The 24366-nt window shown below is 41.5% G+C and overlaps 2 long non-coding RNA genes across 2 annotated transcripts in view; one reads left to right on the top strand and one right to left on the bottom strand.

Moving 5' to 3' along the window:
* LOC110393201 overlaps positions 1–24366 on the bottom strand; it is a 59411-nt gene that overhangs the window by 25319 nt on the left and 9726 nt on the right. The window lies entirely within an intron of this gene.
* Positions 8800–17147, top strand: LOC110393200. Its single transcript, XR_002434878.1, has 3 exons — positions 8800–8895; positions 9104–9249; positions 16964–17147. It is a non-coding gene; the product is annotated as an uncharacterized LOC110393200 (long non-coding RNA).

Consider the following 24366-nt stretch of genomic DNA (forward strand, 5'->3'; position numbering starts at 1 on the left):
TTTTTCTTTTCCTTTTTATTTTTTTTATTCTTATTTCAGAATGTAAATGTTTTGTTACTATAACCACTATAATTTTCTATTATTCTTAAAATGTTCAGCTTAGTGGGTTATGTTTACTTGGTCAATAAGCTGATGATGCCTGTGACAGGACCAGAAGTGTTTGGTTAGCAGCAGGGAGGAAAAAAAAAATCAATAACTCCAAGAACTTGGCAGCTTTGTGGGCAGGAAATCATTTGTATTCTCTGGTTTAAATCAATGATCTTATTTTCTTTGCTGTTCCAACAGGAAATTATAAACTCTGTGAACATTATTTGCATAGTGCCTTTCTGCAATACACTCATATATTCTTGGGCAGAGCAATATGTTAACCCCAGCAGTGCTTCTCTGAGGTCTCTGTCAGCAAAACCCAGGCAATTTAGCTTGGAGTGTTCAAGCTGCAAGCACTTTGTATTATTCTAAGTGGAGGCAGAATAGAGCATGATGTGAAATAATCTCCTTCTTCATTCTTCAACTGCACTATCAAAAAGTGAAGGCATTATTATTTGATTATAGTGCTGTCTACTGCAGGGTATGAAAACTTGTAACCTGTCAAAACATTATATTTTCAGTATGATGGAGAGAAACTTGCCACTTTACATTAAAGCTGCAATTGTGCCTTTGTATCTTGTTTGTCATGATTGCCCTAAAGTGCCAGGTATGGTTTGAAAGCACTGCACCTTTGCTTGACCTCTGCTTAGCGTTACAGACTTCATGCTTATGAAAGTTTCAACCTCCTCTATTCTGTCCTTTTGCTAAATGCACTTAAGGAAGAAAAAGAAACTGCCCACTTGTGCTATTGCCCACCACTACACCAAGTCCACATTAGCTATTTCTTAGCATATCAGACAGCCTGCATTCAAGAAGACAAGCTAGTTTTACAAGATCAAGAAGGTATGCAAACCTTTTTTCTATTTTATTTATTTTTCTCCAGTGTAATCCCAGTGCAGCCCCGAAGCCTGCAATTCTTTTGCAAGCCTACAGTGTTGCAGCTTGCAGCACCAGCAAATGGCACTGTAAAGCTCTTGGGTGTAAGCACCCTCTTTTGCATGCTTACCTTCATCCTCTGCAGGAAACTGATGTGGTTTTTCAGTCTGAAAAACATGTTTATAACACCAGAAACCACTACAACCTCTGCAGTCTGCACTGGAATTAAACATCGTAAAATTCAGACATCCAAATTTGTCTGCTTTGGTTTTACATAACAAGTCCTTTCACAGTAGTTCTCAACATCCCTCCTGTGCTTCCAATGCCATCAGCACAAAGCAGCAGTCATGAGGTGATACCTGAAGTACCGTTATTAGTTATGTCACAGGTCTTCCTAAAACACAAAATAAAATATTACTCTGAGTGGCTGAAGCAGAAGTAATATGTAATCCCAGCACTCCTGCTTTTTTCCTATTGTCAGCTGCTGATCCTGACCTCACTACACTTTGTCCTTCCTAGGGCACATTCTACACATTCATTCAATGGGGTCCCTTCCAGAGCTGTTGGGTGCTAGAGCATCATTTATATTTCAAAATTTTCTGTTCCTGGTTGAGGGGAGAAGGTACCTCACATTCTCATGACAGACAGAGTTCAAAGCAGAATCCAAGAATGGCTGAGGTTGGCAGGGACCTCTGGGTCCATCTGCTCCAACCCCTGTTCTAGCAGAGACATCCACAGCAAGGGTGCCCAGGCCTATGTCCAAGGAGCTTTCAAAGATCTCCAAGGAGGATACTGCACAATGTGTGCCAGAGCTCCGTCACTCGCACTGCACAGAAGTGCCGCCTGGTGTTCAGAGGGAACCTCCTGTGTTCTGGTTTGTGACCACCACCTCTCGTCTTGGCACTAGGCACTACTGAAAACAGCCTGGCTCCATCTTTTTCAAACCCTCCCTTCGGGTATTTATATACATTGATAAGTTGCCCAGAGAGGTTGTGGATGCCCCCTTCCTGGAAGCACTCAAGGCCAGGCTTGATGGGGCTTTGAGCAACCTGGTCTGGAGGGAGGTGACCCTGCCTATAGCAGGGGGGTTAGAACTAGATGATCTTAAAGGTCTCTTCCAACTCAAACCATTCTATGATTTAAGCTTCCTCCTGAGCCTTCTTTTCTCAAGGATGAACAGTCCCAGAAAGCAGAATGCTAAAACAAAGGATGAATGGGTAGCTATTGTTCAGTTGACTTACTTCTATGGAGTGATTCAAAATCAAATTGACGTTTCTTTCCTTGCTGCTTTTCCTCCCTTCCCCACACATGTCCTAAAATGTCATTCTCTCACCTTTCCCCGTTGAACAGCACATACCCGGAATCTTTCCATATCGCAAGAAATGCTTTAATCTGGAGAGCAATGCAAATAGAACAGCTCACTTCAGAAATATGAACTGGTCTGGTTAGTTTTATGCCTTGGACTGATTTGTGAGTGATTTATGATTACATCCAAATAAAACATAATCAGAAACTGTGGAGTGATAGTGGTGCATGTACAAAGAGGAGCGGACAGTCTTCCCATGAGAAGAATATCCAGAGGTGCTCCTGTTATACATGGGAAAGTATAGCCCATAATCCAAGACTTTTGAGGTTGTGAAAGGTGTGTTATGTGACTAACTCATTTCATGAATATAGGACAAGCCATTTTCATAATGGAAAAAATGATTTTCCCAGGTGATTTGCTTTTAATGTTACCCTCTTAAGTACCATTCTGCTCTGGTTTTGCACTGTTCTTAAATGTATTGCTGTATTTGTATGGAATTGAATGGGATAGCAAGATTCACTCTTTTCTTGAGTTTCACACAACATAATGACTTCACTGACTTTGTGAAACAGGCTAACGTAGCCTTTTTAATGTTTATAACACTAGTAACAAGGATCCACACTCCACTTCTTCAATATACATCCCATCACTTTAAATGAGGTAACTTGCTCTCAGAGAAGATAGGATGGGACTGCTTACTCTGTGGATGTACAATCAGTAAGAGAGCAAAATTGGCTGATAGTTATACAGAGCTAAAATTTACCAGATCCACTCCTCTGCCCAAGGCTGGCACAGAAAAGGAGAAAAAACTTCATCTTTTTGGGTCTTCTACATTGTGATCCATTAGATACATCCTCAAGTGTCTTATTCATTCTTCATTTGAGTTGGGCACTCCCTTCTAATAGGCCATTCTCCTCCACCCAGCAGCTAGGCAAGCAATTGGTGCTATATTCTGGCTGGAAGTTCATATAAGCATAGGATTTTCCCCTGGGGATGTTTTGTCTGGGTCTCTTTATGATGCAAAGGTATTATTGGAAGAAAGAACTGGCCCTACAAGGTCTGAGTGTCTTGTTGAGAGATGAATACTAGTTGCCATATATAATACCCAGTCCTAGTAGGGAAAGGAGGAAGAAAACAACCAATCATTTCTAACATCTGCAGCAAGCTGTGCTCCCCAGACTGCCTTTCTACCCCAAATCAGTTTGTTAACTACAATTCGGTTATGTGTAATTTGTGATTTACAGGACTGAGAGTCTAAGGCAATTTACCGGTGAAAGTAACAACTTGCTCATTAAACATACATGACAATCTTTTAATTAGTCCCAGGGTTCTGGTAGAAAGCTAAGCCCTTCCTTCAGTGACCAGCAGTTACAGATGCAGTAAATGTTAATAACCTAATAGGAAGCAAACTAGGCAGGCTTACATTCCATCACCCAGAAAATAGGTCTCATGTAGCTTTTTGATGGACTCATCAAGCTCTAAACAAAACAACAAAAAAAAAGTTTTTTATTATGAAGAGTTGGGTTGTTTGCTGCATGTAACACTGCATTCCCATAGTTTACTATTTTTCTCAGCTCTGATGGTTTATGTGCTTCCTGTTACACAATTTGAACCTAAAAACATCACCCTGCTTAGCGATGAGGAGGGGAAGAAATTCAGATCAGAGCAGCAACTACTGTCAGACATTTAGCAACTGTACTCCGAATGTAAAAGAATATGAAACATAAAAAAATCACAGGAGATTTTAAATAGCTTTGTTTCTGATATGGGCTTTTCAAGCCACAAATAGACTTTCATAAAAAGAAGTGGTAGTATGCATAGAGATTATGCAGGAGTGGGAAGGGGCTATGAATGTAAGTATGACACCAGAAAGGATTTGGTGGGAACAGCAAAAGAACAAAGTTTTATCAAATCCTGGCCTAAAGGCCTACTGGAACAACCAGCTGATTTTCATCTCTCTGCAAAATGGGAGCAGTCACTTTCACTGCCCTTCCTCCCCTAGCTCTCCAGCCACCAGGGTTTTAGTTGGGGGAAACTTTCTCTTACACGGAGTCCAGTAAATTCTAAGGAAAACTAAAAAATGAGGTTTTTGAAACATCACCACATCTCCAGAACAGAGTTTTCACTTTGATACGTAGTATCTCTTTCTGATCCTTTTCTTTCCTCGTCAAAAAAAGAGACTGATTCTTTATTCACTTCAGTAACTGACCAATGTAGGTGTTTCTGTACTTTCTAGTTTAAGAAGAAAACTGAAGTTGCAAAAAGAAACCTTTTGTTTTTGTCATCTCCAAGACGCAAGACAGTTTTGGGTTGTGGGCAGGGCTTTTCCAGAGATCCACTGTGGTTTTCTGGACTCAGCACTGCTGTAACTGAGGGAATTCCTGAAATACAACCCAACATCAGCACAGTGTTGGAGTGTTCTAAGAAGACCCCATTTACTGTACTTTCAGTGCAACAGGAAGAGATCGGGCAATATGAGGGTTGGCTGTACAGCATTATGCTCTACAGATTTTTCCCCTGGTTTAATCTAAAAAATTGTATGACAGACTATAACTAATTATTTTAAGCTCAGTTGTGCATTGGATGCAGATATCTGAGGCCTAACTTGCCATACTCAGATAGAAGCTCAGTGCCTTAAAGCAAAATTTTCAGGCAGCTGAGGAAGCAGTGTTGTTTCACCTGTACAACACTCTGCATAACAACTACTTTTTGGTGCCACTCCTCTAAATTGGTTCAAGATCACTATCACTTGGTAGCCCCAATCCAGCTAAAAACCTATCATGGCGGTTCTTATTCAGACTCCACCTAGAAGAAAAGAGAAAATGCAAATGACTGAGTATTTAATAAAGGGACAGGAAGAATATTCTGTCAGTTCTTAAGGATCTAGCTTCCACTTGCCTTCTTACTCCAAGACAAGATCTAGTACAGTCAGTCCAACTGCCAGTGTTTTCTTTATAATCAATTTACAGTAAAACAAAGTGTTTTGAGATGACTTTAGTCTCATCAAGCCCATTAGGGATCTCCTGCAGCTTCGTCCAGCCTCATGCACAAAAAAAGTATGAAAGTAATCACACATTCTTATGCATGAAACCACAACTACTCTATTGGTTGTCTAAACAATAATAGCAATACTTGTGAAAAGCAGGCAATAGACCAAGTATTTAAGTCCTACAATCAAACACAGTTTTCACAATAGACACTTCTCCTGTAAAACTCTTCTTCTGTGGTAATGAAGAACAAATCTATCTTAGCTCATACACCATGACCTCTTGTTCAGAAGTTCATCCAATTTTTTGAGATAGCCTGAAAATAGATACATTCATTCTTCTAGTGACATTTCATAGTTGCCAGTCTCCATGCATGCAAGAATGAAGGAGGAACACAGTAGAGCTACCATTTTTAATGATAAAATATTTCATGCTGTAGTCAAGATCTTTAAATTAGCAAGTTCTGTGAGAAGTGGAACAAGAAAGCTGGGAATCTTCCAGATTTGGGCTTCCTGGATTCCTCGGGGCCAACTGAGAGCACATTTTCCTGTAGGCTCTTCTTTACAGGGAAGATCAGGACTCTATTCATTATCCAGCCACCTGTTCCCATAAAATTCTTAATTCCTTCAATAACTTGAAGACTCTGTGCCTCTCTGTCAGATCTGGTTATAATAGGAAAGAAGGTTCCCAAATGACATATATGTACATATGCACAATGCACAGACCAAGAACAGTCATTCAAGTCTTACTTCTTTAAGAAACCAGGCTTAAGCAGAGAATCAGTTAATATAAAGCCAGGTAATTTTCAAGATAGCTATTAAAAAGTTTGTTGAACATTTACTTAACTCTGTGAGCTTTTAACAGAATTGTATACTATGGCATTGCAACAGCAACTTCTTGAGTACTCCCTGCATGTAAAATTTAATGTTACAGTACATTACACTACATACATACATCGCCACAGACTGCTCCAACAGAAGTGAGACTTTCATCCATTGGTCATTATTCTTTATTAACAGGATACTATTCCACTGAACTTCAATGACATCTTTTGAAAACAAGTTTCGTATCTACTATATTTCTTTTGGACAAAAAAGTCTGATCAGTTGTATTCCCAGCTCAGGTTGGAAAAGACCTTCAAGATCATCAAGTCCAGCTGTATGTTTTGTTTCTCCTGGTCTGCTGGCAGCCACGGCTGCTTAGAAAAACAGTGAGTTATGTCAACTACCAGTACTTTCTACAGTGCATATTACATCACCTTCCCTGAGAAACATGTCTGAGCAGATCTTTTTTCTTGCCTTAGTCTTTCATAATGTCCTTCACATTCTTCTTTCAACATTTGTTGTTCCTTTCTGTGGAAGTATAGTTCCTGGCATTTTAAGGAAAGGTTACACAGCAAAAGGGTCACTATTGGAGTTTTTTTTGTACTCCATCCCATGCTCCTAGAGAGAAAACTGCATGGCACCATTAGAGAAAAGTCCTTCTTTAGAAAAACCTACAGCCTTTGTTCCTGGTTTCAGAACAAGAAAAGGAATTTGGAGCATAAATTACATTGGTCATTTTAATTCTAATCAGAGAAGATGTAAGGAGGAAAAAGTAAAAGAAAAAGCAAAACAAGGACAGTAAATTCAGTATGCTCTGGAGCAAGTAGAAAGCCAGATGCCTAAATTATACCCTCATCTCTGATCCTTAGGGAAGTGTGCCCCTGACCAAATGGTTCTGTCTCTTTGCTTTCTTCTTTACAAGTCCCGGTCCTTATGAAATGGCCTTGTAAGTCAACAGGCATTTTTCCTTCTAAATATCCTCTAGAGAATATGTACCAGAGCCAACTGAAGGTGCTGGGAGTCTGCACGGTTCAAGTTTACAGGCAATGTAGGAATGAAGTATGTTAAGTCTGGAGACAGGATTTGGAATAATCTGGGAATGCAGCCTACCAAAAAAAAATCTATATATAGACACTTCCAGCCTTAGGTGTATATGCTTGGAAGGGCTTAATATACAAGCTCAGCCGGCATGTGAACTGGCTGTTTTCTGTTTGTTTATGCAGGCTCTCTTACAGGCCCTCATTCCAGCAAGCCAACATGAGCAATTGACTGATGTGGTCTGTTACGGTGAATTAGCCAAAAAGCTGAAAAGCTGAAAAGTTGAGGATGCTTATTTGGACTAAAGCTAAATGGCTGAATATAGAGTTGGGAGATATCTTCTACTGAAAGTGGCTCCACTATTCTAAATACAGTGGCTCCACATGATCTCCTTGAGTAGTTCCAGTCTTTCTGTATGAACAAGAGAAGGAAAACTAATTCACAATCTAGTTGCTGTTACCAACGGCAAGCATATGTTCTTGGCCTATCTAAGAGCTCACTGAGGTCAAACAAAATCTTCATTAACTGCAGCAGAGTCTCTATTATACTCTATTAGCATGATCTGTTTAGGATTAAGCATTTCTTGAAAAACACACTGTTTTTAGTCCTGAAGCATTTTCCATGCCATGGAACTCAATAATGATTCAGCTCAGCAAAATGCTGAACAACCTGTGTCATGTTTAACAGAAAGGGTAACTGAAGCACCCTGTATCCTGCAGAAGTGCTCCCTGGGTTTCTTTTTGTTAAGGGATCTGTGAAAAGCAGATGAAAAAAGCAAGCTATTTTGTGCAGGCTTAAATCTGGCACAAATAGGCCTACATCTTTCCTGGAAGACTTCTAAGGGCTGGTGGGGGGGGAGGAGGGTCATAAAAAAAAAAGATTAAAAAGCACTGCACTACAACAGTAAAGTCTAATTCATAATTTCTGATCTATATACTCTCTTTAGGGTCAGTAATCAGAGCAGATAGCTAAAGCAATGGATAATAAAATACCCAAGCCTGGGATATCCAGTTAGTATATCAGCATACTGTTGATGGTATATAAGGAATGCTAGAAGAATAGGAAATTATTAAAGTGGAGGGCAATATTTCATTTATTATTCAGCGGGGATTGCTGTTTAGGAAGTCACTAATGCACACTCATAATGAATACTTAGAAGACAGTGCAGGCAGAAACATGTCTGTTTCCCAAAGGAGTATGACTAGTGCTGAAAGTTTCTCTTACTAATCTTAGAGCCCAAACTTCACTTCAAAATGGGAGGTTCCATTTTCACACTTAATTGCAGAATCAGACATGTGGAGCTTTTCCAGGAGCTCTTTGGGTTTTATTTTAAGCAGAAAGAACATCAAAGAATAACAAAGCCCAGAGCACCTGCTCTGAACTTGGTTTGCTGACCTGCCAGGAGAGTGCTGGGTTGGGAACTTCCTTCTCTTTTCTGGGATGTAGAGAAGAAAAGGAAAAGAAGAAAAAAAGGGGGGAGAGGGGGATAAGGCAAATCAGCCCAAAGTATTCTGCTCCTGTTCCAATTGATCTGTTTAAAGAAATTCTACAGAATTTAGTCACTGACCTCTGCTGGACCAGGAAAGGCTTCAGTGTGTATGTAAAACAACCGTAGGAGAACAGGTGGAGATCAGATTGGAAGGGAACATTCCAGAACTAGTCGATGCAACAGGAGGCCCCTGGCATGTCCAGATGCCATCATCACACAGTGATATTCCATGTACCCCCCCCCCTCCCCAGCCTTGTCCTTTTTTACTGAAACCACTTGTGGGATCATGTGAGTACTTAGATGGGAATCTTAGATGAATAGGCAGCTGTCTCATGCCAACTGATTGGGAAATGTTAGGCATGAGGTGTGTCTACCAAAAGATCTAAATCAGGATCACAATGCCCAACTCAAATGCCTGAAGTAGGCAATGTCAATCCAGGCCACTCATTCCCCTTTCTTAAATGCCAAAGTTGCAAGTTGTTCTACTTTTTTTCAGCTGAAACAGATTTATGTTGGAAAAGGATGATACAGTTACTTAATTTCTAAAGTGCTAAAAATTCCACAAGGACTACTTTGGGTAACGCTACTGAGGAGTACACATCACATCCAGAAGCCCCACTGAAGGAAGAGTTGCTATCACAGGTAATACCAGTTGGATTAGTAAGAGGCTGGAAGCTTTCAGATGGGTTTGGGAGAAACAAAATTACAGGAAACAGAAAAGGAATTTCTGAGCATACTTTGCACCCCAGACCCGACCTTTTTACCCCTTCCTCTCGTCCTTTGTCCCCTTGTCCTTTTGTAAAAATCCAAGGCAGCATCAATCACATTACTACCACTGATCATTTCTTGACTCCTCCCTCTTCATATGAGCTAATAGTTCCCAGCAAGCCTCTGGGGTGATGAGTCAGTGGCACAAAGAACTGCCAGACTGGATGTGGTTTTTATTTTCTTCTGCTTTTTTCAAAGCGTGGCATTAATCACATCCACAAGCATAGAGGGAGCAGTAATCAAACATATTGCAGCTGGGAGCTCTGAGGATAATGCCTGCAAAATCTGCAGCTTCCAGTAAAATCCATACACATTTTCATACTCCTCTTTGCTACAAGGGATTGCTGGATGTTTACTTAGTGACACACTGTGTTGAAAGTTGAAACATTCATCTTTAAACATTAATTATCAAGGCATGATTGCTTCAAAAATCCACTGCCTGAGGCCAGGGCCTAGGAAGTGGAAAATGCAATTTCAGAAAGAGATGAGAACAAATGCTGAGTGTTTTAATTGCAGGTTGGTACAAATGACAAACAGTAGAGCAAAGATTACGTGGATGTATTTGTTGTTCTTAACATTAAATTAAAAACAGAGGGATGCCTTGTTTTTTTTTTTTCTGCTTTTCTTTTTGTAAAAGTCAGAGAAGCTAGTGAATTTTTGAATCTACTTTGGTGGAAGTACATTTCTAAAAATTCAGTAAAAATCTTTAACTAGACATAGAGAGAAAAAATTGTTTAGATGCATGCAAACTTGGGCAACAGTTGCAACAGCTGCTGGACAGTTACTGTGCTCATTTTGAGTTTCATTTTGGGATGAAGACTATAGTAATTCTTAGCATCTATCTCAAACTTCTTCAATTCTACTGAAATCAATCTAAAACTACAAACAGATTGAGCTTGTTTCACAATAGGTAGCAGCAGCATGAGATTAAGTGCTGCTATTAGTCAACATTGCCATATCCGATGCCTCAACCTGAAGCTGACAGAACCATTGCAACAGCAATGGTTGTCCATTTTGATTTCCACCTTTCTGGCCTTGCTGCTGGCAGACTGGGTACAGTGTGAGCACCTTCACAGAGCACCAGAGGCAATTCTTTTCCCACAAGGGTAGAGAACTCATTCTGTCCACCATCACCTTTCAGTGCTGGCCATGACTGGAGGCATATGATCAATAGGAGATGTAAATCATGGTCTGGTAGGCCTGAGGCTTGTTTCCTGTGTGCTCATAGGAGAGGTCATAAGGACAGGATCTGAGATGGTCCTAAAGTTGTAATTACACACTGAACCTTGGGGCTTCAGCGACTTCTGATGATGACACACAGCTTTTCTAATGCTGACATTCATCGGAACCTCCAGTTCTGCTTCTAGGAGTGCTCAGAAGCACTTCTGACTTCACAGCACTAAACAGCTTAGTGCCTGCCTCCCTAGGACTGAGAAACAGCATGTCACTTCGTTACCAGAAAGGCCTGATTCACCAGGTATATCAAAGACATGCCTAACCCAGACGAGTAGAAGGAACATGGTGGTGCTGATAGTGCTGGTGTCCCATCTCCTCTCCCCACTAGTTTTTAACTAACAGTTCTGTATTAGAAGCTTTTTGCCCAGGATCTGGGAGATCTGGTTTTGACAACCCATGAATCTTGCTGGTTCAGTCTGTACACTCCTATTAAATGAGGTGGTCGTTCTCACCAGGTCTGTACTGTGGACTCCTGCCCACATGCCAGTTTTGCAGAGGAGCTCATGACCACACTGTTAAGTTTGGCCCTACTGAACAGACTTGCTGCAGCCATGCTGTGTAGTGCTCAGCTCAGATCTCCTCTTTCAACCTTGTGGCTAACAATTGCTATTTTCTGTGCACAGGCTTGGTGGTATTTTTCAATTCAAAGTATGTAAAATAATAATGGGTATAAGCAGGAAGGTAAGCAGAACAGTGCTGGGTTAAAACCATGCCAGAAAAAAATTGTTGTGTGCTCTAGGAAAAGGATGGGGGCAGGACACAAATAATGCTACAACCTAACCTGGAATTATGTGGAAGCACCATTCTGGTTGTATGGAAACATATTTGGTGTCTTCCACATCTGTTTAGTCTGTTTTAGAGCAAACCCTGGAGTGAACTACATGGTTCACTACACTTGGCTTTCCCCTAAGGGAAACCGACTGATTTGTTCCAGAAGAGAGCTCAAACGCTAATTACCACAGGCAGCATGAGAGGCCAGGAAACCTGTCCCTGAAGCAAAACAGGAGTTTGCCAAGCTGCTGGTACAGCCACACTATTTTTAAGCAATAACTACTTTAATGGGGCCCACGAAGTTCAGGAGAAGTACCTCTGCTGAACTCATTCCACTAAGGCAGAACATCAAAACTAAGCACAGTGATATATAGCAGCTATCAGCTGGTGAGGTCAAATAAAAACCAACAACATTTATTTTCTCACTGTTCCTCTCTCTCACACCTTCAAATAACCCAAGTGGGTGCTGCATTTGTAGAGTGATGCCTGGAGGTGTAACATGGCCTGTCAGTACATAGGACATCAGGGCTTGCAGTCTGCCATCCTCCCTTATTTCACCAGCAATTCATTGACCAATTTTAGTTCTGTTATAGCAGAGGTACAGCTGCGAGACTGAGAGGAGTCTCCTATGCCTCTGTTGTTGTATTTCGTGAATGTTACTGCTGTCTACAGAAAACCAGCTGCCACTATGTTTTCTTGACTCTAAAACAATTGTCGAGGACAGAAAATATTAATTCAATTTTAATTAAGTGAATACTATGGGGTTAATTATAGCTATTTACAGGCAGCGTATGGGATTTGGAGGGCCTGCCTTCTGGTGTTTCTGCACAAAGTATTGCCTCTTCCTCTCAGCTCTAACTAGCTGGCTTTTTTTTTTTTCAATAATCAGCCTTCAAACTGATTGCTCAGTAGCTCCCATTTTGTTCCTTATCAGCAGTTCTCCAGCACAGTTTCTACAGAAGCAAAGCAGACTTGCAGCCTGCCTTGGAGTGCACTGGTGATAAAAAATCTACCAGAAGTGGTTTAATCTAAAAAGAGGACCTCCTCCCCCCCAAAAAAAGAAAAAGATGAGAGGCCTAGCCCAATCTCTGACATTGTCTAGAAAAGAGATTACATAAGGAAAAAAAGGATATATGACCAGAAACAAGAAGGAACAGCAACATCTGAGGTTGCAGTGAGGTCAAAACTCTCCATAGACAGCTCTCTTGTCCAATTGCATGTTCTGCCCTCTTGTTTATGCACAACACCAAGTGTTATCAACAGGAGACAAGCACGTGGGAAAGGGCAGACTGTTCCAGCACAAAGTCAGCTGCACAAGTCCGAATAATTCCTCCGCTACTCTTTATTTTCAACATACATATTTTTTCCTTCATGGCAAAACCTTTTCAAAATATAAAACATTTTGTTTGAGAATCAGCTACTTTTAGCCACTCAGTGCACATCTATACAGAGCAAGGGTCCTTTCAGCACGTTGTTAAATTACAGGCACACTAAACACACTGTGTCCTGATATCAGGAGTTTATTCCAGCCTAACTTTCAGCACCACTGCATGTAGATTAATAGCACCTAAGAACCAACACAGAAGAGAGCTTTGAGAGTTATTTTATATGTTTGGCTGGTTTTTTGTACAAAGAAATGATCAACACAATCAGAAGACAGCCTGCTGCTTTCACTCAAGGGCATCTCCTGCTGCTTGCCAATGCTCATGAGTGAGCGGCTGCCACAGAGGGAGTGGATAGCAGCAGCTGGAGGCCAAGAGTTGGCAGAGGTGCAGCAGCCAGCTCCCTCTGTCAGGTAGCAGCTGTGTGGGATGCTGCCTGTCTTCCCCTGCCCTTGGCAGCAGCTGGTGCAATGCAGCAAGCATGGGAGTCTGCATTTGGCTCCTGCTGAGGTGAGGTGGGATAAAGAAAAGAGGAAAAAGGAGGGTTTTTGTAACCAAGAGCAATAATGCTAGGAAGGGAAAATGGGAACAGACCAAGCAACACAGAGAGTAGGATATCCCAAAAACCCAGCACAGATCTATGTGGTTTCTGAAGCTGGAAAATCATTGTATAAATTAAGAAAGCTTTCTTCCATCTCAAGAAATGAAATGTCAAATCTAGACTCTCTCTTGCAGAAAAGTCTAACTTGTTTGGCTTTTCAAATGTACTTGAAAATGTTATCCACTTCCGTTTGCAGTGAAATGGTTTCACCCCCAGGAGCATGAAGCTGAAAGCTCTTCAGTACCGAGGTGTCTCAAGGCCTCCCCTACAGGCGCTGTTGCTGTAAGCTTCAGGTTACATGGCCAAAATCCTTCAAGAATTCCCTCCAAAGGAGAAGATAAAGCAATGTCTCTTCTTTTACTATTTAGTAGCTATTTCCTGAGAAATGCATGTCAGGTGGCTTCTTGCTTTCCCAGTGTGTGAGATAACTCAACCATCAGCACCCATAAATACATCACAAAGTACTCTTTACTAACATATCTGCAGTAGCACCTGCTGGAAGACATCCTCTAAAAAAAAAAAAAAAAAAAAAGGGAATGATGTCTTCAGATAGGTTTTTCTCCACATTAATGGCAAGACAAATTTTGTAATGAGGATGTAAAGACCCCAGTACTTAAAGCTTTTGGTCTTCCCAAGACACAGTTCCTCATCCATTTTGTTAAGACACTATCACATCTATGACTATTGGTCACCTCCTCACCACCTAACCATGGGGGCAGAGCACTAGAATTACACAAAGTGAGCACAGGTAGGCTTAGAGGGAAAGTTTGGGCCCTGGCTTACCACAGCCTGAGCTAAGAAAGCAGTTTCCAGCTGGGAAGTGGTGCCTGGACCAAGGGCAGAGGAGATGCGAACCGACTCGGGCCGTCGGTGCCACCTACTGGACACATGTGCAATAATTTAAGACAATTAGAGGAAAGTGTCTTAATTTCACTGCCCCTGCCCCTCTTTTTGTACGTGTGTCCCTCTCCCTCCCATTTAAATCCCTATTTATACAAGACACATCTGGGATTCTGGGGGAGCAGTGCATCAGCAGCAAGATCAGACTGCATGCAGGATTTATGACTGCTGCCCAGCCCACCCTGCCTCTATGGGAAAGTATGTCTGACCAACAAACCAAAACACTCCCTGCTCTTAGCATTTCCTTTTCTTTAAACACCTCCATAAAACAGCATGAGAAAAGTAGAGAAGAGGTTGTGACACTCAGCTTAAGAGATGTCTGTGGGGTTGAGGAGAGCAGGAGCACAAAAGGGGCCCTCACTAACAGCAGTGTAACCATCCCAGGTGCTCACAACTATCCTTTCCAGTAAGCACCAGCATGCAGAGAGGAGTCTGACCCATCTTTCTGCCAGATTAGATTTAACGGCCACGTATGAATGCAGACATCTTGCAGTCTTGCCAAGTGTCAACACCCGTTGTGCTCTCAAAGAGAATTGTTCTCTTCAAAATCCAAACCACAAACTGTTGAGTGTGGTTATACCACAGGCATTCCTGTGCGCAAGGCTAAGGCTAGGGAGGCCATCTCATTTCTGAAAGAATCCAAAATTATATCTCCAGTGAGCAGCAGCTGCAGCTCTGACAATGCCCTACAGCTGCAGAGTGGGACCTGACGACTGTCTTCTAAGTGGCAAATTTGGAGAAGGTGTTTCCAAGGGATGGTTTAAAACAACGGTGAGGAGTAGCAGATCAGGTGGGAGTTCTGACATTGAAAAGTCTGAATTCATAGAAACCAAGGAGTCGAAAAGAACAGACATGGGGATGATGCAGAAGGCAGGAAGCAATGGAAAGTTATTCTGTGGTGAGGCTCCTTGCTGAAGACTCGTCCTTTTGCCCCAAACTAAAACAGAGTGTAAAACACATGTATTATGTGGAGCTTGAAACTGGCAAATGCTTGCAGTAGCCACAATTGTGCAGCATCTAAAGCAAAGGATCTCAACCCAGTGGCAGCTTTTTGGGGGGATTACTGTAATGTGGGATGGTGGCAATATGGGCAAAGTGTCTGACAAAGTGACCAGGTAATGAAATGTGGTCTTAATGACATGCTGTATGGAAGCTATTTCTCCTCTATACCGCAAATGATACTTGTTTCCATTTCAGAGATTAGGGCACAGCAGTGATGTGGAGCCAGAGTCATGGTACCAAAGGGGTATAGCAGTGGTGGAGCAACACATTCACTTCCAGCAACTGCTGGAAACATGAGCAACTTGAAATACTTTTTCATTTGATTTATTATGAATCTGTCAAAACCTTCCTTTACTATGCACATCATGTAATGACAAACACCAACTGTGCAGTGACTAAAGACACACTGTGGCTTTGAAATCTTCATGTTAGGATAACATAAGTTGGTTTCAGCTGGTGACCCAGCTAGGCTGGCAGTTCTTGGAGTGGGACACCAGTTCTGTTCCTCTGTGTCAGCTTAGTTGCTGAGTAGCTAGCCCAAATTTTAGTACTATTACTGCTTTTTTACAAAATAGCTTTGCAGGATTTCTTTTAATGTAGATTTATTGAAAATAGCAACAGGCTACTTTGCAGACCTGTGTCCTCTGAGCAATTAACGGTAACAGCAGTTCACTCTCATTGAAATCTAATTCCTCAACCTGCCAGGGCTTAGCTCCCACAGCTCTCTGGGAAGGACACTGACAGCTCCTACCTGGCGTCAACTTCAGCAGGATCTGGAACTCTGAGCCCTACAGGATTAACAGATAGGTGCTCTGCTCTCTGGCTCTGGTACTAGACAATGCTGTATGCTTTATAACAAAGGGGGTCAGTGACATCCTTTCATTCTCTTATGCTACAACACTAGCGTATCTACACATAAGCATTTTATAAGTTCCCTTCTGTATTTATTTTAAAAGCATCTTTAGCATGCAAGCAGCTTTTTAATGTATTTTGACCCCAAAGCAGGGCATTTGCATTAGTATTCCCACTAGAGCATTTGTCCTTTCATGTCCGTGCATTAAGGCCCTGTTTAAAATCTGTCCATGCCCCTAATCTCCCTGGGGAGCTTTTCCTGAATATTCAATGCCAGTCCATAGCCTGTGACAAAAGAGGGAGGGAAAAGAGACAAAGAGCAGTGTTTATGCATAAAGTTCAACAGCCTTTTCACGTAAAAAACATACACATACAAAAAAGCACCTGAACTACAGAGTCTGGCATGTCCACTACAAAGAACTGACAGCATGTGCAGTTTTTCAAATTAACTAATTTACAGTAAGGATATAAGGCGTCTGAGCTCCAGATGCACCCATTTGGGCAACCAAGAACATAAAGTAGAAGAGTAAGCTCTGACTCCAGCATGGGTATTACAGAAATGTGTTGAAGGCCTAGCAGCTGGCTTTTGCTGTCTCATCTTTCACCTGTGTAACAAAGTATGTATGCGGCTACTTACTGGCTCCTTCAATTCAAAACCTGTGTGTTTGCTCCCATTTGCTCCTGTGAAGATGCAGCTAATTTAAGCAGTGAGAAAAATCCTACCCCCAAGGGAAGGTGATGGCAAAACTCCCACTGGCTCCAGCAGGCTCTGGATGTGACTGTCCAAACCTTGACTAACAGCATAACAAATACTATTATCAAATTTGTATTCTTTGATCTGCAGATGTGCCACCCTGATGCTGCCTCTGGTACTGTTGTTGCCCTGCAGTTCTCATGGAAGAGCAAATCAGCGGCACAGTGGCTGTCATCACATTGCAGCCTCTCACCATGCCCACAAATAGTTCTCTTCTGTGAAGGGTGAGAAATCCTCATCTGAATTTGGAATAAACATCAAGGCATTTCATCAACCATCACCTTTGTTTTGTTCAGTCTATGTGCTGTTCTAATAAACCTCTTACGAAGCAGAATACTGGAATCCTCAATTTAAAAGAGAGTGTATGAGGTAGCAGAAAATTCTGACTTTCAAAATAGTTTGCCAGTTGAGAAATTAACTTTTCCCTCATACAAAGGCTTTGCCATCATCATCCAGTCTATCTTTCATAAACATGAGGATTCTTTTTGAAGCCAGATTGATATTTGTGCAGCTAACAAGGAAATTTTACAGTCTATTTTATCCCTGATGCATGCAGTTAGTGCTTGCTGTTAACTGAATACACATGCACATATATACACAAACAGACATGCATATACAGACATGCTAAGAAAATATTTCTGACATGTTCTGATAAGGAATTAAATTGGTGAGGGTAGATTCTTGGCCTCAGTAGACGCTGGAAATATATCCCCAAAGCTGTATATTTGGCTGACTTTGGGAAAAGCCAAACCAAGCCACATATCTCCAGATTAGTATTTCTGGAAAATCAGTTCCTCTCTGTCTTTGTTAATCTTTGACAAAATACACATGCTTACCAGTACTACTTAGTTTAAAACACAACCATTTGGGTGGCCATATACAGCTTGGGTATTGTGCATGCCCACTATTAGCCATGCAAATTCAATACCTCATTGCACAAAGACCTGTCCTTTCAGGCCTCAGGTCCTCTTGTCAAAAAACAGACTTGGCAGTAAGTGTGTTAGGATCATTCCATTTCAGAAGCAGGGAATATTTTTTTCCTCTCAAGGTTGGATTTTAAACAGGAATTTCCAGCACTAAGACAGGGAGAGGAGATGGGGTGAAGAACATACAGCTGAGACCCCCTCCCTGTAACACATCCCCAGCTTCCAGTCACAGTACTGCTTTGTAATACAGCTTAGGGAAAGAGGGAAGGAGGAAGAAGGGAATAAACACATTTGAGCACTGGTGGCTCAGACTATCTAGAGAATAAGTTCAAAGCAAGTTTGTTCTGTCATTGGCAGGGCTCTGCTGTTTTTTTACCCCTTTTAGACTGGGTCATCCTGATTCTTTTTCTCCATTTAATGATTACATAACCAAGTGGCCAAGAGGAAGCTGTCTCATCTATCATAAAAGCACTGTGCCGTAGTCATAGGAGGCTACTGTTCAAGACAAAGCCAAGAAGTCTGCTTTTAAGAATATGCTGGGCTGTAATTCTTAAGAATGCATTTATTAGCTAACTCCTGTTTTCATAAGCTGCAAATCAAGACACAGCTCCCTTCAGTGCTTGACTGGCTTTATGAATCACGAACCTTGCAGTGTATGGCCATGATACATTGTTTTAGAAAGAAAATTGTTTGTTCAGTAGAACACCCCAGTTCTGCCTTCTCTTTCTGCAACTGCGGTTTAATCTCAAACCAGAAATAACTCTGGAATGACACATGCATTTAACATCCTCTTAGTATCCATCAGGCTCATATAAAAGCATCATGGTGAGTTTCTAAGTCTGACAGCTGCTTAATTAAGCAACATCTTCCACTTAATATCTGGCTACTTTGCAAAATGAGGCAGCTAAGTAGAACAAGCCCAGTACAGTCAGTCCTGTGACATTTTTAAATTTTTGGGAGGTGGGTAGAGGTTTACCAGATATCCCTTATTTCAAAGCAGGAAAAAAAAAAGCAACAATGGCCAGCTCTGTAACAAACCACAGGTCAATCGATTTCAATGGCCTAAGGTTAAAACTGGCCTCCAGCTAGCTGCACGCTTATCCCACAAGTATTAAACAGGAAAATTCTAAAGTCTAAAAATAGTTACAGTTATGTGACTTACTCTTGTAAAAGGCTTTTTATCATGTACACGAAGACTAAAAGCTTTCCTCCTTTGAAGTGTTATTTCTGTTTGACACTTCCTCTATAGCATAGAAAGTCTGTTTTTCTCTCTTGCACAGGCTGTGGGTTGAGTTTTGTTTTGCTGTTTTGTTCTTTTTTCTTTCACAAATCAAGCTGTCAGCAGCATGGGAAGTACATCTGTAACTGGGACACATAAGAACTGTTCTGAGACTGCATTGCTGCCCCCACTAAAGTCACCCTTGGAAACAAGAGCACTTGAGAATATCTTAGCACATAGTGAAAAGCTGTTTGCCTTCTACAGTTTATTTAGCTGAAAAGGAAAAACATAATTCAAGTAAAAATCCCCAGAGATTTGAGATGGTGAAAGTATGCACATTCTCTGCTGATCTTCCTGCTGCTGCTGCTGCCACAATTTCTAAAGAATACTTTGTGTGAAAATCTGCTTTGGTGAGGACAGCTCTTTTGGCCTGGGAGATAAATCTAGTTTTCTTGGCCTGATATGAAAGCCAAACTATAATCTGTGCTCTTCTGGTGCTGCCACAACCACACCCAAAGCTCAGAGCCCGGCCCAGTGCTGAGAGCCAAGCCAAACACAGCTAGCAGCTGCATGAGCTGCTTCAGCCAGCTGATACCCGCTTAGAGTATCTAGCCCCAAGCACAGCAGTCTGTCCATCCCCAGATGCCACACTTGGCCACCAGTTCCCAAGCGGTGCAGACTCCCCAGCCCCACCAATCCTGGAGACGATCCCCAGCACCAGATGCACTGTGCTCAGCAGCCTGGCCACACAGTGACCTATGCAACTGCAGAAGATGCATTTTTTGGCAGCTCTGAGTCATATATTGCATGAGGAGCAGTTGCTGAACACACACTGGTCTTTCCACTCTGTCCCATGAAAGGGACATGAAAGCTTTTGGCTGTGCAGAAAAAGGACCAAAGTGAGCTGTAATTAACTCTCATGACTACAAAGGCAAACAGCTTCTGCACTTGGAAAAAGAATCAGAGGCAGCTGAGCTGAGAAAGAACTGCAGCAGAACAAGTATTTGCCTGGGAGCTAACACTGCCAGAGCGCTTGTTTTAGAGAGAAAGGCTATGTTGGTAGGCCAGAGCTAACTACTAAACAAATAGATCACCTTGCAGTGGGCCAAGGTACACTATGTGACCCTTCTATTTACTGACCCACAGACCTACCAGAGTGCTTTTTTTCAGGAACTGAAAAAATAAAAACCCCAAAGAATTTTTCCTACATAATCTGTTCTGACTTTTTTGGTACTGTTCGTTCCACAAGGTAATAGGAATGAGTCTCGTATGAAAAAGGAACCTAAAAAGGCTTTACTCACTTCAGCATGAGATGCTTACATTCAGAGTGATCATGTGGTTTGCAAAGCAAAAATGAATACATTAAAAGTTTTATGGTAAATCAACATGTTGACTGTTAACCCTTACTCATACCTTCGTCAGGACATTCAAGCTGTAGTGACCAACGTGCCCCTGCAGTTTCTAACATTTTAACAGCACCGCAGCCTTTCAGCTTCAGGATCTGGCCTGCTGCTAGCAGTGTGCTCTGTCACCTGCCACATTCCTTGTGTCACTGTCTTAAAATACCAGTGGGGACAATGAACACATGCCACCTGTGTTTTGTAAGAAACAGAGGAAAAGGGCTGGGATTTGGGGAGTGGTTTTTTTAGGCAGCCAAAATTCACTCTGAAAATTACAACTAAAATGAATTCTGATAATCACAAGAAAAGTAACTATATCTGATCTGGAAACACACATGATGAGTAAAAATTTCTTTTCTACATGAATGGCTTTACACTGATCATAAATTTAGGGGATTTGCCAGGGATTAAAGATTCACTTGTCAGCTGCTGTGTCCTTTAATAAGCTTCTTAACATCCATACTGACAGAAGCAGCATGTCCCCAGTTTAGCAGACTGGGCTGTCTCTGTCCAGGCTTCACTGCAGCTCCAGGGAACTGGGTAAAGTATTAAATGCAGTGATTCTTTTGCCCTCTTCCAGGAAATAATCTACTAAATAGATTTTCTTCAAACTTAGCTTTTGTGGGGTGGACAATAAAAGTATTAACTAGATTTCCGGCAGCTGCACAAAACGTGTGGATCTTCATGCTCTGCAGAGGAGAAATTCATTTACCAAAAACCTGTGTTGCACTGGGCTGTCGCATGGTCTTGTACCTCCTGCCTTAGATCAAGTCCACAGAAAGCTTCTTCTTGAAGACTTAGTCAGCCCTGTAAGTATGCCCCCGTTTTTTTTAAATCTGACAGCAGCAGTATCTGCCACAGCTGACACAGCTGTTCCCTAACCCAGTCAAGTCATCTTAAACTCTGTTTTGCACCCTCACCTGTAACATGTAGATGCAAAAATTCTTTCACCTTTCCAGGTAAGTATTTTTCTCCTCTCCTCTTTAAATGGTACACTTCTTAGGACAGAGGGCTGTCCACATACTTAGCTGTAATCAAGTAAAAAGCACCCTTTGCTTTAATTCTTTGCAATCTTTGGGTAACAATCACTGAGAGGCTGAATACTTTTTGCTTAACAGCATTTATAGTACAAACTGATGCAACACAGACCAGGCAGATTCTCACACTGGACTCTTAGCTTCACCTGGTTTCCATCCTCCTATGTTCTGGACAATTCCAGTCAAGTTCCTTGCCGGTCTTATACATTTTGTACAATCTTACACTGCAGAGCCATGCAAGTAAGGAACTCTAGTAACAACACTAACTGCTTAGTTTTGACAGGATGTAGCTATTTTTACTGGATTACTTTTCTGGCAGAGCACTTAAAACACCAAATGATGTGACACCTGTAATTTTATACTTGGAATAACACTAGGTATTCATACTTCTTTTTTAAAGTAAGATAAAAGCAAACACTGCATATATTCTCATTCTAGTGCTGCTGTCTGGCAACTATTTGCCTAGGAAAAAAAAAAGTACTATTACATTACAGAATATGTGGAAAAGTAAAAGCTATGGAAAAGAAATTATTAAGTATTTGACTTATTCCCCTGCTAGCACTAGACTGCTTTCTGCAGCATGTTTCAGCGTTGCATCCAGTCTGGTTTTACAAGTTTCACATTACCTTCATGTATATCTTTACTACAGCACTGAGTCCAATGCAGTTTGAAACTGCTTATTTTCCTTACCTTTCAACTACAAGTCTCAGAAGTAGACCAGCTGTTCACATAGACTGCTCCAAAACTACTGAAAAAAATCTGGACTTCTTCCACTGACTTCAACAGGCTTTGGATCAGGCTAACAAAATGGAGAATACATTTCATGTAAGACTAAGAAGGTTACAGAGAGCAAAGCAGAACGAGGATTAGCTGTGTACAATACAAAGGTGTATTACCTTGCATGCTTCAGAAACAACTGGCTAGCACGCTTTCGCAGGAAGGAAATGCCATATTCATTTCTGGTGCCCTGCCACTAAGGCAGCACCACCATGCCAGCAACGAATTTGATCTAGACACTACCCATTGGCCTCATTATAACAGGGATTTGCCCAAATTGAATGTGCATAAATGTATTTTTTATAAATACAAAAATAATAAGCAAATGCTTTCTGCTTTCTAACTGAAGTTTAGGTCTTTGGAGAGACTCCTGTGGAATAAGGATCAGGACAATGTGTTTTGTCTCTTTCTTCTATTAGGAAAGGATGGACTCTCTTCCCTCTTCAGAACCTAAAATGCATCATATTTGGTTTAAAATACATATACTTAGGCCTTCACCAAAACAGACTGACAGCCCTAAGTTCTAATTCAAGCGTATTTACAGAACATAATACCCACCGTGTGTGCTTTGATTGTATGATTTCTAAAAGCTAGAATGTTTCATCAAGAATTACTTTATCAGAGGGGTATTCATTCTCAGCAATACACCCAAACAAAGATGGTGGTATGCAGTTGTTCTTCCCACTCTTTCAAGGTTCACAGCAAATCATGTTACTGGTGTTTTCAGCTGCTGAGAATGCTTTAATCAATGAGATGTTTCTGCTCTCTCTGTTCCCTGTGGATAGGGGACTTCATGGCATTGCTTTGTTGTATGTGTACAGTTGTAACCTATGTTAAAAGTACGCCATTGGTGAATGAACACTGGGGGTGGGTATCAAGAAGATAAGAATGTTCTTTTGACATTCTGTGCTCCACCACTGGTGGCAGACAAATGTCTAAACTGTTTTGTTAAAGCACTCAAGTTTTCTATCATACCTCAGACATTTTATTTTCAGCACATTTTATTTTCTGCTCTTCTACCTCAAATCTAGGTAGATGTTATGTAGTTGAAAAAAAATGTATTTTTTTCTATTTATTTATTTTCCATCACTCTCTGTAGCAGTCATCATATGCTTCCAAATGTTTGTTTAATTTCAAAAGTTTCCACAAGACGTGATTTCCTGTGAAAGCATGACATAGAGTGTTCCTGATAACCTTTCCAAGAAGTATGATTTTTAAGCAGTGGTGTAGTGAAAACTGTGAATCCACTCACTCACATTTCCACAGACTGAATGACAAAGCTATAAACGACAATGGAAAGAGAAAAAGGGACAGAGTAGTGCCTCTGTTCTGTAAAAGAAGGAAGCCAAACAACCATTCCTCAGACAGTTAAGTAAGTCACTGTTGCCAAAGTTTGAGGACAAGTCTCTCAGTCTTTTTCCCAGCCTCCCGGATATATTTGCAGCAGCTCAGGCACTCCTCTGGTCCTTTACCTTGTATTCGTCATTTAGCTAGATGATTTACCTCAATATTCCAGAGAAAAAATATCTACCTTTCTGCTATTTTTCTTCCGGGCTAGTAGATCAAAGAGGATAACGGAGGATGGCTGCACACACCGGAACCCAGGCAACGTAAGCAGCAGGATGACTGAGAGCAAGGAGGCTGGAAGGGGAAGGGACCGGGGACTGCCATCTCTCCTCTGGCAGTGGCACACAATGAAATTGTCTAAGGGTGTCGTGTGAAAGCACTGTCTTAGCGCAAGTATTTGTTGTTAGAAGGAAAATGGAAATCAAAGGCAGAACTGGAATACCTCTGTGTCCTGTCTGGTACTGTTTTGGAAGGTGTGGGTATATGGAGGTGAGCTTGAGGGATAGGAATCCCGTATGTCTGCAGAGGATTTAATGGGTGAAAGAAGTGTGTGCATATGCAGCAGCTGCAGCACACCTTGGAGCAAGTGGATGCATAATCTGTTTGCAGATAACTGGGTAGTTCTCTCACCAGTGTATGAGGCTGTCTGCACGCTTAGTAGCTGCACGCTATGTTTACAGGAAGCATGCCACTTCTGAAGAGTCCTGTACTTAACGATGCATGGCAAGAGAGCATGGCACACAGCTGCTCCTGCTAGGCTGCTTCATGTTCTGCAACTGCATGCTTC

The sequence above is a fragment of the Numida meleagris genome, chromosome 2 (assembly GCF_002078875.1).
Source record: "Numida meleagris isolate 19003 breed g44 Domestic line chromosome 2, NumMel1.0, whole genome shotgun sequence".
In the NCBI taxonomy this organism is placed as follows: domain Eukaryota; kingdom Metazoa; phylum Chordata; class Aves; order Galliformes; family Numididae; genus Numida; species Numida meleagris.